At 39.9% G+C, this 13,409-nt stretch overlaps 2 long non-coding RNA genes across 4 annotated transcripts in view; one reads left to right on the forward strand and one right to left on the reverse strand.

Annotated features, from left to right (window-relative positions):
* Positions 1-382: 382 nt before the first annotated feature.
* Positions 383-984, reverse strand: LOC140626093 (uncharacterized). Its single transcript, XR_012025307.1, has 2 exons — positions 643-984; positions 383-541 (listed from the first exon to the last, which is right to left on the reverse strand). It is a non-coding gene; the product is annotated as an uncharacterized lncRNA (long non-coding RNA).
* The window catches only part of LOC140626092 (uncharacterized), a 49,752-nt gene continuing 37,019 nt past the window's right edge, over positions 677-13,409 (forward strand). For 2 of the 3 annotated variants that reach the window (XR_012025305.1, XR_012025306.1), the window contains exons 1-4: positions 677-1,638; positions 2,223-2,332; positions 5,816-5,919; positions 6,833-6,919. This is a non-coding gene — a long non-coding RNA (uncharacterized lncRNA). Of the gene's footprint in view, positions 1,639-2,222; positions 2,333-3,939; positions 4,046-5,815; positions 5,920-6,832; positions 6,920-13,409 lie in introns of all 3 variants that reach the window. The other variant, XR_012025304.1, reaches the window with a different exon arrangement.

Consider the following 13,409-nt stretch of genomic DNA (forward strand, 5'->3'; position numbering starts at 1 on the left):
TCATAATGCAGCCATTTATCTGTGGGAAAAGTCCCACAGGTAGATCTCCCAGAGGGGCATATCAACCATCAGCTCTGCGGGGGGGGGGGGGGGGGGGTCCTCAGTTGGCTGCCTCTCCTGGCATCAAGGAAAGTGATGGAATGCCACTATCATTACCAAGATTTGGGGTCCCTAGAACTATGGCTTCAACCCTAAGATCAGAGAAGCTCAGAGTCACAAATTTACAGCTGAGCAAAAAGGCCAGTAAAATAGGAATATCTGTGTGTGTGTGTGTGTGTGTGTGTGTGTGTGTTTCTGTGTGGGTCCATATGCGGGTGGGTAAATTAGCTCGCTCTCTGAACATGAAGAAGACAAATATATACATTTAAAAACAAAACAAAACTTTCCTTTAAGTACCCTTTTATTTTTGAGCTCTTTGAAGTCTGAGAATTTGGCTTGGGGAAGGGAAGAGCTGGCCGCCATGCTGTTAATGAAGACTTAATATGATGGCTTTGTCCTGAGGCTCAGCAGTACCTCCGGGAAAGAGTCTCCAGGTGTTTGCCTGCAGGAAGTCATAAAGTCAATGCAAATCAGGGCAAATTCCCCACAGGCAGAAAAGAACTTCCAAACACCCAACCCTGGTGCCCTGGCTGTCACCCTTACCAACTGCCTTGCAGTAACAATCATTTCTTGATAATGGCAACTCTTTAAAATAAACCACCGAGGAGAAGGACGTTGTAGATTTAAGTTGCCTGGTGTATCAGCAAAGGACAGAGGTAGCTCCCTCTTCGCATTCACTCTGCTGGGTTTTTCCTCACACAAGAATATCCACTTTTGGTTAGAACTGGAAGAGCCACTAGGTCTTTTCTCCACTGCTTTTCTCATTCCTGCCAAAGTGTTTATTGAATCCCTAACTAAAACCACTTGTGCTCTTGAACTTTCCTCTCAGAAAAAAAAAAAAAAAGCGATTATTGTTTCTTTCTCAGAGGGACACAAAGAGGGATTACCACAGGAAATCCAGGGAGGCTTTAGAAGAGGAGCTCGAGTTGAGATGGAAGCCGGAAGCCCAGTCAGCCAACTGCCTCCACAGGACCTGGCAGCCGGGCAGACGTGAGAGGCTCTGTGCCACGGGGCCCCCATGCGAACAGAAGAATCTGGCGCACCATCTTCCAGGCCTTCCATTCCCTCAGCCCGAGTTCCTGGGAATTCTACGAATTGTTGCCTGTGGCAGTGACACTGATTTGTATCTGGGTATGAACTTAAATGAAAACGTGAATTGAACTCATTACTTGATGAAGGAAACCCTGCCAAATTTAACAGGATGAGATTCCAGCAGGGTGTAAGGTTTTATGGGGCTGTGGTGAAATACCTCATAGAAAGGTTTCCAGTTCATAAAACACTTTCAAAACATGCTCGGCCCTTTTAAGTTGAGGGGACATTATCATTTCTATCTCTAGCGTTTCTCTGCAAATGGAACTCAAATATCCTTTGGGTTGACTACACAGAGAACAGAAGAAAAGAACTGGAAGAAACTTGGACCAGAGATCCTCTCCCTGGAAAGGTTTCTTACTGGCGGGATTATGTGAGAACAAATGACATCAGAAAATAGCACGTCGGGATACTTATGCCAGCTCCATATGGCCCGGCTTGCTTTCACAGGTATTTAATTAATTCAACAAATATTTATTGAATCCCTATCATGCGTGGGGTACTATTTTAGGCACTGGAGGTACAGTAGCCAACGAAGCAGATCTGCTCCCATGGCACATACATTCCAGAGGGAGAAAGAACCAACCAACAAATGATCAGAAAATATATTGTAAAATGTCAGGTAGCCATCGCTGGTCAGAAGAAAAGTGAAGCAAGAGAGAATGGGGTAGAGGGTGTGGGGTGACATTTTAGACAGTGGCGTTTTGCAAAGGCCACTCTGAGGTGGTGACATTTGAGCAGAGGCTTAAATGAAGTGACCTGTATGTTGAATCCAGGAAACCAATTGTATGTATTTTTGAGGGGGGGGTGGCCAAGAATACGCTACTGAAAAGGTTAGGAAGTTATTTTGGTTCAAAGATGCTCAGTTTAAATAACCATAAAAACATGGCTTTCTTGCATCCCACAGTGTGGCACTTTTAGTGGCAATTTGGAGAGAGCTCCGAACATTTTCTTGGAGATTTTCTGGTGTGTGTAGCATAGTAACCAGTGTGTATTCTGCTGTCTTTCTGGCTTGACCTCTTTTTACTTGCTAGCAAGAAGCAGAAGCTGAAGGATTTTATACCAGTCAGCCTGGGCAGAAAATTACAGAGAAGAGGAGGTGAAGTCAGAAAAATAAGATATGAGAAAGAAAGGCACAATCCAAGTGAGTTTCATGGTTTTGTTGTCTGTCTTTCTATTGCTTTCTCACTGACGGTTAAAAAGTAAATATCTCTGCAAACTGCATTCTCCTTTAGCGGATGCAATACAGCTTATTAAAATGTCTTCCGCTTCTGCAAGGTGCAAAGTCCACATTAACACATTTGAAAACTTTCATATAATTCAGAGAGCAATAAAGGTTTCAACTTGGCCAACACATCAGCATACACACCAAGGATCCTTCACGTGTGAGACACTTGCTTGGAATGAAATTGGATATCACAATGTTTGGCAAATCTCTGCTACCAATGGCTTACTTAGAGTTTTTAGAATGTGAAAAATATTTATTTAAAAAGAGAGTGCCATGACAATTATTGACTTTTGCTCCAGAATCACTAATTACTTCAAATAGCTAGTTCATATTGCATGTTTCAATGGTTTCTGTGTCCTGGAAGTATTTATTGTCTAAATTAAGGCTCATTCTCATTTTGAAGAACATTAGTGGGAGGTGGCACTTGCATATGCCTGCGTTGTGTGTTAATGTAATTCTAGGGGTGTACTATCGCCTGAGGGCAGTTCTAGGATTAGGATATTTAGACAACATCGACTCTGAACATTGAGCTTGAGAATATAAGTAACTGGCTTCTGTCCAGGTACTCTTCTGCTTGTGGTAATACCTGCAGGTTAGGTCACTTACCAAGATTCTTAGTTCTAGGTAAGGAAAGTCAGCAGAGGTACCGAACCAGATGGCAAATGGCAAAGTGGGAGGCAGGCTAATAATATCATGGACAAGAGCACCATTTTTGGTGTCTGACGTACTTGGATTTTAGTCCTGATTCTTGTAGGACTCAAATTCTCTAAACCTCAGATCCATCTTCTGTAAAATGGAGCTGCTTCACGGAGTCCTTTTGGGTTTTACACATAAAGTGCTAGGCAAATAATTAACACTCGATACCTGTTTCAACAAATCCTTTACAAGTATTTTATAACGCATGCTAAACAACTTCCATTACTTATGGAATTTACATCTTGAACAGTCGTCATGGTTTCTGGTTGTGATCACAGGTACTCTCAGCAGTGTCGAATAGAAACTCTTTTTTTTTTTTTTAAGATTTTATTTATTTATTCATGAGAGAGAGAGAGAGAGGCAGAGACACAGGCAGAGGGAGAAGCAGGCTCCATGCAGGGAGCCTGATGTGGGACTCGATCCCAGGTCTCCAGGAAAAGGCCCTGGGCTGAAGGCGGTGCTAAGCCACTGAGCCACCCAGGCTGCCCCAAAACTCGTCTAATAGCCAGGACTATGACCTTGGAGACACCCAGCTGTCCATTCCCCTGAGTGCTTTCCATGAACCTGGAGTGGTCTCTAATATCTGACCTAGATCTTATTTTGTGTTACTCAACAAAAGAATGATATCCAAATGTACACCTTTCAAAGTCCAAAAGAAAGTAATAGGAGAGTGGAATAGAATGATAGCATTTCTCTTTGGGATAATATCAAATTCAATTTAATTGACTTGAATTTTGCTTTTTAAATTAAAAAAAAGTACAAACTCTGTTTCCTGGTTTGCTAATAGGACAGTGGGTAAAGCAAACAATGATTGTTTTCTGACATAGGAATGATTAGCACTGGACTGGAAAGAGTTTTGAGCTGAAACCTCAGATTTTTTACCACTCAAGTTCTAAAAAGAGAGACAGTAGTAATTTTGAAGAAATGGTGGTGGTGAGTTGATTCAATTCTACTTTGAAAATTCTTATTAATTGTGTATGGTTATGCACATACATGTACCACAGAAGCAAAAATTCCTGGAATCTGAGTAAAATTTATTTAAGAATTATGTGTAGAAAGTACAAATGCTATTTAAAGAGAAGAATACTAGCATTAATGATAGGAATGCTAGCTTGTGTTGAGAAGAAGTATAAAGTAGAGATAAAAAAGTATAATTATAATCTTTTGTATGATCTTTTTCCTTGAGAAAGCATAATCTTTTAAATTCTAATATATTAATAATAATTCATTTTTTCTCAATGGACTCATACAGTGGGAATCTATTTCTGTCTCTAAGTAAAGGCCTATAATTATATCAAACCAATACAATGATTTATTGAGTGCCTACTACGTAGCATGGACTCTGAGAGTCACCTTACCTATGCCAATCAATTTAATCCTTTCAGCAACCCAAGAACATAATATTATTATTGTTGTTTTGTAGCTAGAAAAAATAAGAGGCCCCAAATGCTTAAGAATCTCAGACAAGATAAGCCAAGCAGTGAGACAAAAACCCTGCATATGAAACCAGACTTTTGATACAAAAAAGTATTGAATACCATATTGAAAAGTATTGAATACAATATTCAATATATTGCCTTCTACATAAGAACTGTTAGAAATAATTTCATAATCTTGTATAAAGCTTTCTCTATTGCCCTTTTAAAATAATGCTGCCAAAGAGCCCAGATATGATTGGTAAGTCAAATCTTTAAGCTTTATTTGGTTCATCTTTAAAGCTTTTGTTCAGTAGATTTTTGTTGAAGAAATATTAGGAAAGTAATTGCTTGGTAAATTATTTCTTGAACGTCTATGACTATACATATCCAGTGCCATAACCTCCTAAACTTGAGTCTCTATAAAACCCTAGCTAAACCTTAGTATGAGTTTAGAATTAGCACCCCCAGCAGAGTCACCCTACCCCCATGTCCACACATCTTCCCCTCCCAGCATTGTCCACCAATTCTAAAGGCAGAACTAATTGCATAATTTGCAAGGCCTAGTGCAAAATGACAGTGTGGGGCCCCTTGTTCAAAAAGTATCAAGAATTTCAAAACAGCAACAGTAGACCATTAAACCAAGCCTGGGGTCTTTCAGGGTTTGGGGCTTTGTGTGACTGAACAGGTTGTAAGTCCGGGAAGCCACTCAGGTCTAAAGAGATAGGTGTTCACTCCATAAGCTTTACCTCAGAAGAAGAAAGCAAAGACAGCTTCTTCATGCACAGCCTTTGAGAGCAATCCCAGAATGCTTCCAGAAACATCTTGCTGAAGAAATTACTTTATTTGGATGATAAGTATCCCCTTACTTCCTCTCCCATCCCCAGAGATGTGGCATTTATTTCCTGTGGTGTCTACAACTTGAGGGATTTTATCCTTGGCTCATCCCTGTTAGGTTTAGAAGGGCAAGAACCATGCTAGTCTTACATCCCATTCTGTCCCCAGCACCTCACACTTGCCTGCCACATAATGGGTGCTCAATAAATTCTTGTTGAGTGATTGAAACATTGAATGATCAAAAGGGCACTGGAGGGGAAGTACTGACACTTGAAATTATTCTGGCAGTGGTAGAAGGATTAAAATGGTAGAAGGATTATTTCTATTCTCAAAAGTCTAAGGAGGTCAACTAAAAAAAAAAAATGTTCTTTTACTGCAAACCAGTGATGGCAATACTATATCCACATCCACATATCTTGCTTGCTCATTTTTGTGTTTATTTTCCCCACAGGGAATTGCTTCAGCAAAAGCTGAAGTCAGTGAAGAAAGTAAGAGGATTGCAAGGTTTCCTTGCTGGTTCTGCCAATTGAAATGCTTTTATCGTGCTGCTGTTTGGTGAGCAGAATGAGTCTTGAAGCTATAATCAGATCTGTGCAAGTTTGTGTTGTACTTACACACACATACGCGCACACACACACACACACACAGGCCCTCATCAGAAAATCATTTGAAAAATAAATGAAATGGGGGTTGAATTTGTACCATGAAACCGATAGCATGCTCTCTGTGCTATGGAATTCACCTGAATATATCTAAAAAGCAAGCAGACAAGTCCAGCAAATCTTGGAGACCTCAAAAAGCCACCAGTACACACAGAAGACTGACGATTTTTTTTTCTTCTCTACCCCTCATGTTAAGTCCAATAGCAACGAATCCTGGGGAGCTAAAAATATACGCAGTATATAGTAACTCCCTTCTTAGGCTGTCTCTATAATGTATACAAATCTGACTGATAAAAGGCTCAATTCACTCGGCAGCGAGCTGGCTTCTGTCTGATGGAATTTCACTCTGGAGTTTTCACAGGGAGAGCAGTTGGAGCCTTTCTATCTCCCATCCTTCTCTGTGGGAGACAGAGCCTTATGAATCTGAGTGATAGCAATAAGCAGTCTGGGACATGTTGGTCGCTGTGTCTGCAGGCATCTGACAAGAGGAGGATACGATCGGAGCAAAGTGTTTGGGAAGTCTGGTTTTCTCCCTCAAAGCCCTCGTTATTCTAAGGTTACCTGGCATTGCATAAGAGCCAAGCAGGCAAATTAAATTCCTTCTATTCAGCCTTGCAGAGAGGTGAAAAAACTCATCTCTCAGCTGGCAGTATTTGTCACTGGCCCTGTCCTTCCTGGCGGCAGGCTGCTGGGCATTTGATAGCCAGGCTAGTCAGGAGCAATGTTTTTCATTTTTATTTATATCTTGACTTTCTTTAATTCTTTCAGGATTGTCCAAATTAATTTAACGCCTTGTGTTTGTATAGGCTAATTTCCATGGAGACTCCACCGTATTTGGCTTTGCCTTTCTCTGCCTTTCAGAGGACTTGGATCTAGACTGACCATAGCATCAGGTATCTCTCAGATTTTTTTTTTCTCTCAGATTTTTGTACAGTTCATTTCTCACTTTCCACATTCAAGTTTGGAGTTATTCATTTTTTTAAGATTTTATTTATTTATTCATGAGAAGCACACAGAGAGAGAGAGAGAGAGAGAGGCAGAGACACAGACAGTGGGAGAAGCAGGCTCCATGCAGGTAGCCGGATGTGGGACTCGATCCCAGGACTCCAGGATCACCCCCTGAGCCAAAGCCGATGCTTAACTGTTGAACCACCCAGGTGTCCCAAGTTTGGAGTTGTTCAAATAATTATTTTGCTATCTTTGAAACCATCAATCTTGTAATCACTGTACATTTTCCATGTGCCCATCATGTTGGTCAGTACCACTGCATTGTGTTGGTTTGTTCTTGCCATGGTCAGATTGACATATAAATTTGTCAAAGTAAAATTATGTTTACCAAAAGAAGAAAGATTTTCAAAATTGATTCAGGTCATTAGGTCATTGATTGGTCTGGCAAGCCTCTGTTGAACTTGCAGTGTATAAAAATTTAATTATTATAATTACAATATTATAAAAGTTTGCAGATTTTGCTAATAGCTGTAATTTCTCAAGTGAGAAAGCTACTGATTATTTATCATCTCTAAGTAAATTCAAATCTCTGGCCAAGGAAATTAGAGCCTTGTGTTAGGTAGAGTTCCTCCAGGTAAAATGCTATGATCTTTTTAAGAAATTATGGAACCGGAGGCAGTGGACTAGAGCCAGGCAAATGCAATTCTTCTTAAAAGAGAAAGTTGTAGGGGATAGGAGTGAGAGAGGGAGGGAAAGGGAGTGAAAATAGAAAGGAAAAAAGGTGGGAGAAAGGGAGGAGAGAGGGAGGGAGGGAGATTCTGATTCCACAGGACAATAATTGAGTTTGACATTGGTGCAAGGGAAAATTCTAGATTGGATTAAGAAAATGATGCTTTGTAAATACTTAAAACACTTATATTAGAACAGTGTATCTGGGCTTCAGCAAGATGCATGACATTTTCTTTTTAAATGGTTATTATCATACAGTTACATACAGTGTAGGTATGGTTATTATCATACAGTTACATACAGAGTAGGAATTGATGGAACAAAACACACATTGAGTGCTTGCTGGGTACCCACACTCTGGTGGGATTTCATGGTCTCTGTCCTTGGCCCTGATTTGCTCCTAATCTTAGTCATCAGTGCATTTGTTGAGAACAGAAAGATGCAAGAGTACAGATTCTGGAGGCATATGGTCTGGTTTTGAATCTTGGCTCCCTGTGACCTTAAGCAGCTTATTTAACCTTTCTGTATCTCAATTTCTTTATCTGTAAAGTGACAATAATCATGATATCCATTTCATCATGTTATTGTGAATGTTACGAGAGTTAAAAATGCCTAAAATGCTTAGAATAAGGACTGGCATACAAGAAGCAGTAAGTGTTAGCTAATACCAATATCAATAATAGCGACACACAGATGACACACTCACGAAGTTTATTGAAGAACAGAAGTTGGTAGAAACAACGATATTGTAAAATGGAAACTAATGTAGTAGACTGATATGTGGAAGATGAAATTTCACATAGACAAATAGGAGAGCCCAAATTTGAATCCTTAAAATCTGGGGCTCCTGGGTGGCTCAGCAGTCGAGCGTCTGCCTTTTTGGCTCAGGGCGTGATCCTGGGGTCCAAGATTGAGTCCCACACTGGGCTCCTTGTGGGGAGCCTGCTTCTCCCTCAGCCTATGTCTCTGCCTCTCTCTGTGTCTCTTATGAATAAATGGATAAATAACCTTTGAAAAAAATGAATACTAATTGGAGTATAGTTGACTTCCAGTTCAAAAATTAGCCATTTACTCACTGGCTTTTAAGCACCAACCACATGTCAGGCAGAATCTAAAGTGTTGTTTAAGAGAAAGAACTAGTTAGAGAGAGATTTAATTTAAGGTTGCATTAGTGGGATTGTGGGAGTCCATTCTCCAGACCAAGTAATCTGCTGCCCCAGTCAACCACATCTTGAGCACGGGATTCAATTCTAGCTGCCACATTCCAAGAGAGACATTGGCAAATTGCCCAGAGTTCAAAGAGTACCAGTCAGTGTGGCCTGGGGATTAGGAACTGTGACTTGTAACAAAGTGTGAATGAATCAGAGATGAGTGGATTGGAAAAAATAAGCGTAGGAAGGCCAGCAATAAGTTTTCTGGACCAGTCAACGTTCCTGGCTCCTGGTCAGCATAACTGCAAATTGTGTTCTAGTTCACACCTAAAAGTGCCCCAATTTGGACAATAAAAATCAGATCTCTCTAATGATGACTTTCAAACATTTTAAGAGCTGTTTCAATGAGGCTGAATTGGCCTTCTTCCTTAACCAATCTCCTATTTGCATGTGATAGCAATGTAACCTGAAATATCTTAAGCAAATTGGAGGGCTTCCTGGGAGCACCTGGGTGGCTCAATCAATTAAGCATCTGCCTTCAGCTCAGGTTATGATCCCTGAGTCCTGGGATCGAACCCCACATTGGGATCCCTGCTCAGTGGGGAGTCTACTTCTCCTTCTCCCTCTGCCCCTCCCCTTCCTTGTGCTTTCTCTCTCTCTCAAATAAATAAAATCTTTAAAAAGGGGGAAAAAAGAGGACTTATTGGCTCACATAACCAAATTGTGGAGAAGGCAGAAGCAGAATTGCCCATGGAAGGAACTAGAACCAAGGTGTTCTCTGTCTTTCTCCCTTCTTTCTTTTCCTCTGCAGATTTCATATTCTCCTGCTGCAGGGTGCTCATTAATCTTAGCAACTAGAGAGAAAAGGAAGCTCTTCACTGTCAGCTTAGCTGGAAAAGCACTTGGAAAAGACTTTGCCTCAGTGTGTCTGGGTCAGGGACCAGGTGAGGGGTAGCATGGGGAGGCAGGCAGGGCAGACTAAAATAATAACCACTATAAATTGCTGTCAGCCAGTGAAAGGGACACAGAAACAGACTCTAGCTCGATGTGATTATAGAGGCCATCTCCCAAAGATGAGTTTCTGGTCCCTGAAGGTGTTTAATTATCAGGTGGGAGACGTGTTAAAGGGTTCATGGTTTGAGTTCAGAATTTGGCTAGGCAATGTTTAAATTTCCGTGCAATCCCAAAACACTTTATTTCCATAAATTTTCCTTAGTTTTTGCATATTTCATTACAAAGAATTGTAGTTCCCAGTATAAGAAATGATATAATCACCACTCTTTTTTTTTAGATTTATTTATTCATGAGAGACAGAGAGAGAGAGAGAGAGAGAGAGAGAGAGGCAGAGACACAGGCCAGAGGGAGAGGCAGGCTCCATGCAGGGAGCCCGATGTGGGACTCAATCCCGAGACTCCAGGATCACGCCCTGGGCTGAAGGCGGCATTAAACGGCTGAGCCACCCAGGCTGCCCAATAATCACCACTCTTAAAAATTGCATGGATTTCCAAGGACCCAAGGATTACTGCAAAACTATTAGAACTGACCCAGTAAAGCTATAAAATAAATTTAAAGAGTATTCTCTAGGGATGTTTTGTGTGTGCAATTCTGGGCTCTCATAAAACCAGTTGTGGCAAAGGGAGACCATTTGCTTTTGTAGTACTGAGCATAACCCAAATTATTCGAAACTCGCTTTGAGCACTAGAGGCAAGGAAAGCTTTCTGAACTGGCAATGCTGAGATATGTAGGCAGGAAATCAAGCAATTAATTGAAGATTTCATAATATCTCTCTGAAAACTTTATCCTGTCCTCAACAATTACAAAGCAGAGAGATACTACACTGACACATGCTGTATTACACAGAAATATATGCTTTTATAAATATTCCAGTGGGAATATATTCCCCAAACCAAATAATCTGCTGCCCTGGTCAACCACACCTTGAGTACTGGATTCAATTGTGTGTGTGTGTGTATGTGTGTGTATGTGTGCTGAGGAATGGGTACTGTATTACTAGGGCTGCGCGTAGGGGAGGAAATATTTTCCTCTACCCTCCTGGGCTCCCTGGCTGGAACTAAAAACTAAACTGACAAAGACAGATTAACAAGACAAAGCATACAAATTTATTTAATATAAATTTTATGAGACAGGGTACCTTCCTGAGGAAACAAAGACCCAAAGAAAGAGCTGTGTATTTTCATGCTAGATTTGTGAAGGGGGAACTCATGCAGGAAGATGTTAGATAAGGAATATGAGGTGGGTGTAGTGAACTGGGAGAGGCTCAGAAAGCTCTGTCCGTTCACATTCTTCCTGGTATTCCTTTGTCTTCAGAGATAAGGATGTTCTTTTCCTCTGGATATAGGAAAAGCAACGGTTCACATCAGGATTTTCTGACCTGTTTCAGGGGAGAAGAGTGAGAAGGTGGTAAAAGTAACCTTCCTGCTTCTGCTGTTTTCTCAAAACTCCTTCAACTTAAAATATTTAATATACCGGGGTGCCTGACATTTGGTAGCAAGTCCTGAACCCCATCCTCCTGCCATGCCATCTGAAACTGCTCCCAAAATCTCACAGGTCGGAAACTGAGCAGATTCCCCATAACCCATCGAACTAGTCTCATAGTCCTGGGTATTTTCATGAAAACAGAAGAAAAACAAGCTTAATGTTTAGAATGAAACATAAACTCAGTTTTGAAGTTCAAAGAGCAGTAAGTTAAGATTTCTAGATGTTGGATTCTAGATGTTGGACTCAAAGCATCTTCTGGAGTGAAGGCAGGCAGTGGCAATCTAACAGATTTTTCTGATTTGCAGTTTGAATGCCTTTGGTGACGTCATCAGGCTGTACAGCGTTAGCTTGGAGACCTAAGAAAAAGCCTGTAGTTTTGACTTTTAGTGATTCCAAGTCAGAAGGGTAGAGGGAAAAGTGGAAATGTTAATTTGGAGTGTTTTAGCCAGGTATTAGAGGAAATTAGCAGAATTCAGGATCCAGTCCAGTGTACAGATAGGTGACAAAACCTGAAAGACAATTGGCAAAAAGACTGCAATACCTGAAAGACTGAGTTATAGTTTTCCATTCAAATATTTTTTTTCTCTACAATCTCCTCCATTTCTATCAAAGATGATCAAAGACTAAACTGCAAAATAAATCTAGTCTCATTTAATTTGGTCTGATGGCTTGCATAAGCGCAGACAAAATAAAAATTGACCACATGGACTTTATTTATTTATTTATTTATTTATTTATTTATTTATTTATTTATTTTTGAGTCTACTTTGCTGAAACTTTTCATAAAGAATGAAATTGGACCTTTAAAAACCTCTTGAGGCTTGAAAGCCAAGCCAAGGATTCTGCATCATCCTAGGCCTATAACACCTATGGATTTGGATGAATTTTTCTCTTCTTGAGGTCTCCCAAATAACTTTCAGTTCTTGGGTTTGCCAGGAAATGAATTTCCTCACTCAACTGGTAAGGATAGAAACTCTGAAAAAAAAAAAAAAAAAAAAAAAGCATCAGGTGATTTATTCCAAAGGGTTCTGTTGCTTCCGTAGGGTCAACCTTTGTTCCTTAAAGGTGTCTGGTCATATCTAAGTCCATGTACATCATTATAAAATATAACATTCAAGTCAAAGCCTTGACAATATAAGCATGTTTCCAACTGTGTCCTGTTACAAGGACACAAAAATCTACAAAAACAGATTCTTGGACTGCTGCAAATAATTATGTTGCCTTGAAAATAAGAATACTTACTAAGAGTTTCTGAATTCTGGTGGGACCAGGTAGGAAGAAAAAGTAATTGTTTCATCGTCTTTCACAAAAGCATACTTTACCAAACTGCTATAAATTACAGATAGCTTCAGAGAAAAGAGAAAAAGGTTTTCTTAAATCTGGCAAACAAAACACTAAAGAACCAATAATGTTTCAAACAAAAAGCTATAAAAATTATAATTATCCTCATCAGTCCATTTAGTTCCCTGTGATTAATTCTTATTCCACTTGATCTTGAATTAGCAGTTCTATGAATTCATCAACTTCATTAATTCTAGAAATTCTTATTCAGTCCAGTGGAATGGTCTCAACAGTGTTCCAGTGATTCTGTCATGGAATATTGTCACCTGTAGCTCATCACAAATGCTTTCACAGTTCGAGTAAATCAATAACTGTCTGTGAATGACAAATGACTTAAAATGGCCATGGTTAAATATCTGATAAGAGTTCATTTGATAAGGAAATTTAGTTATTTATACACAACATTTTAATGTAGTAATTGAGCAATAAGGGTTTGAACAAATCTCTATGAACTTCATGTAATTTCTTGAATATCCATACATTTATAACCTAAGAAGGTTTAGCATCACTTCCTATTTGGTAATGCCAAATAATACCAAATAATCCTAACTAGTGTTCTACCTCTCTTTGATGTGGTAAGATGTGAATCTTTTGAGGTTTTCCAGGGACCTTCTGAGAAATCTCAAAGTTAGTTTGTGGTCAAAAAGACTCCATTTGGATATTGATTTGGGGAAACTGTACATCATATACATAATGACAAGGGTCAGACTTGATG

The sequence above is a fragment of the Canis lupus genome, chromosome 37 (genome assembly GCF_048164855.1).
Source record: "Canis lupus baileyi chromosome 37, mCanLup2.hap1, whole genome shotgun sequence".
Classification (NCBI taxonomy): Eukaryota; Metazoa; Chordata; class Mammalia; order Carnivora; family Canidae; genus Canis; species Canis lupus.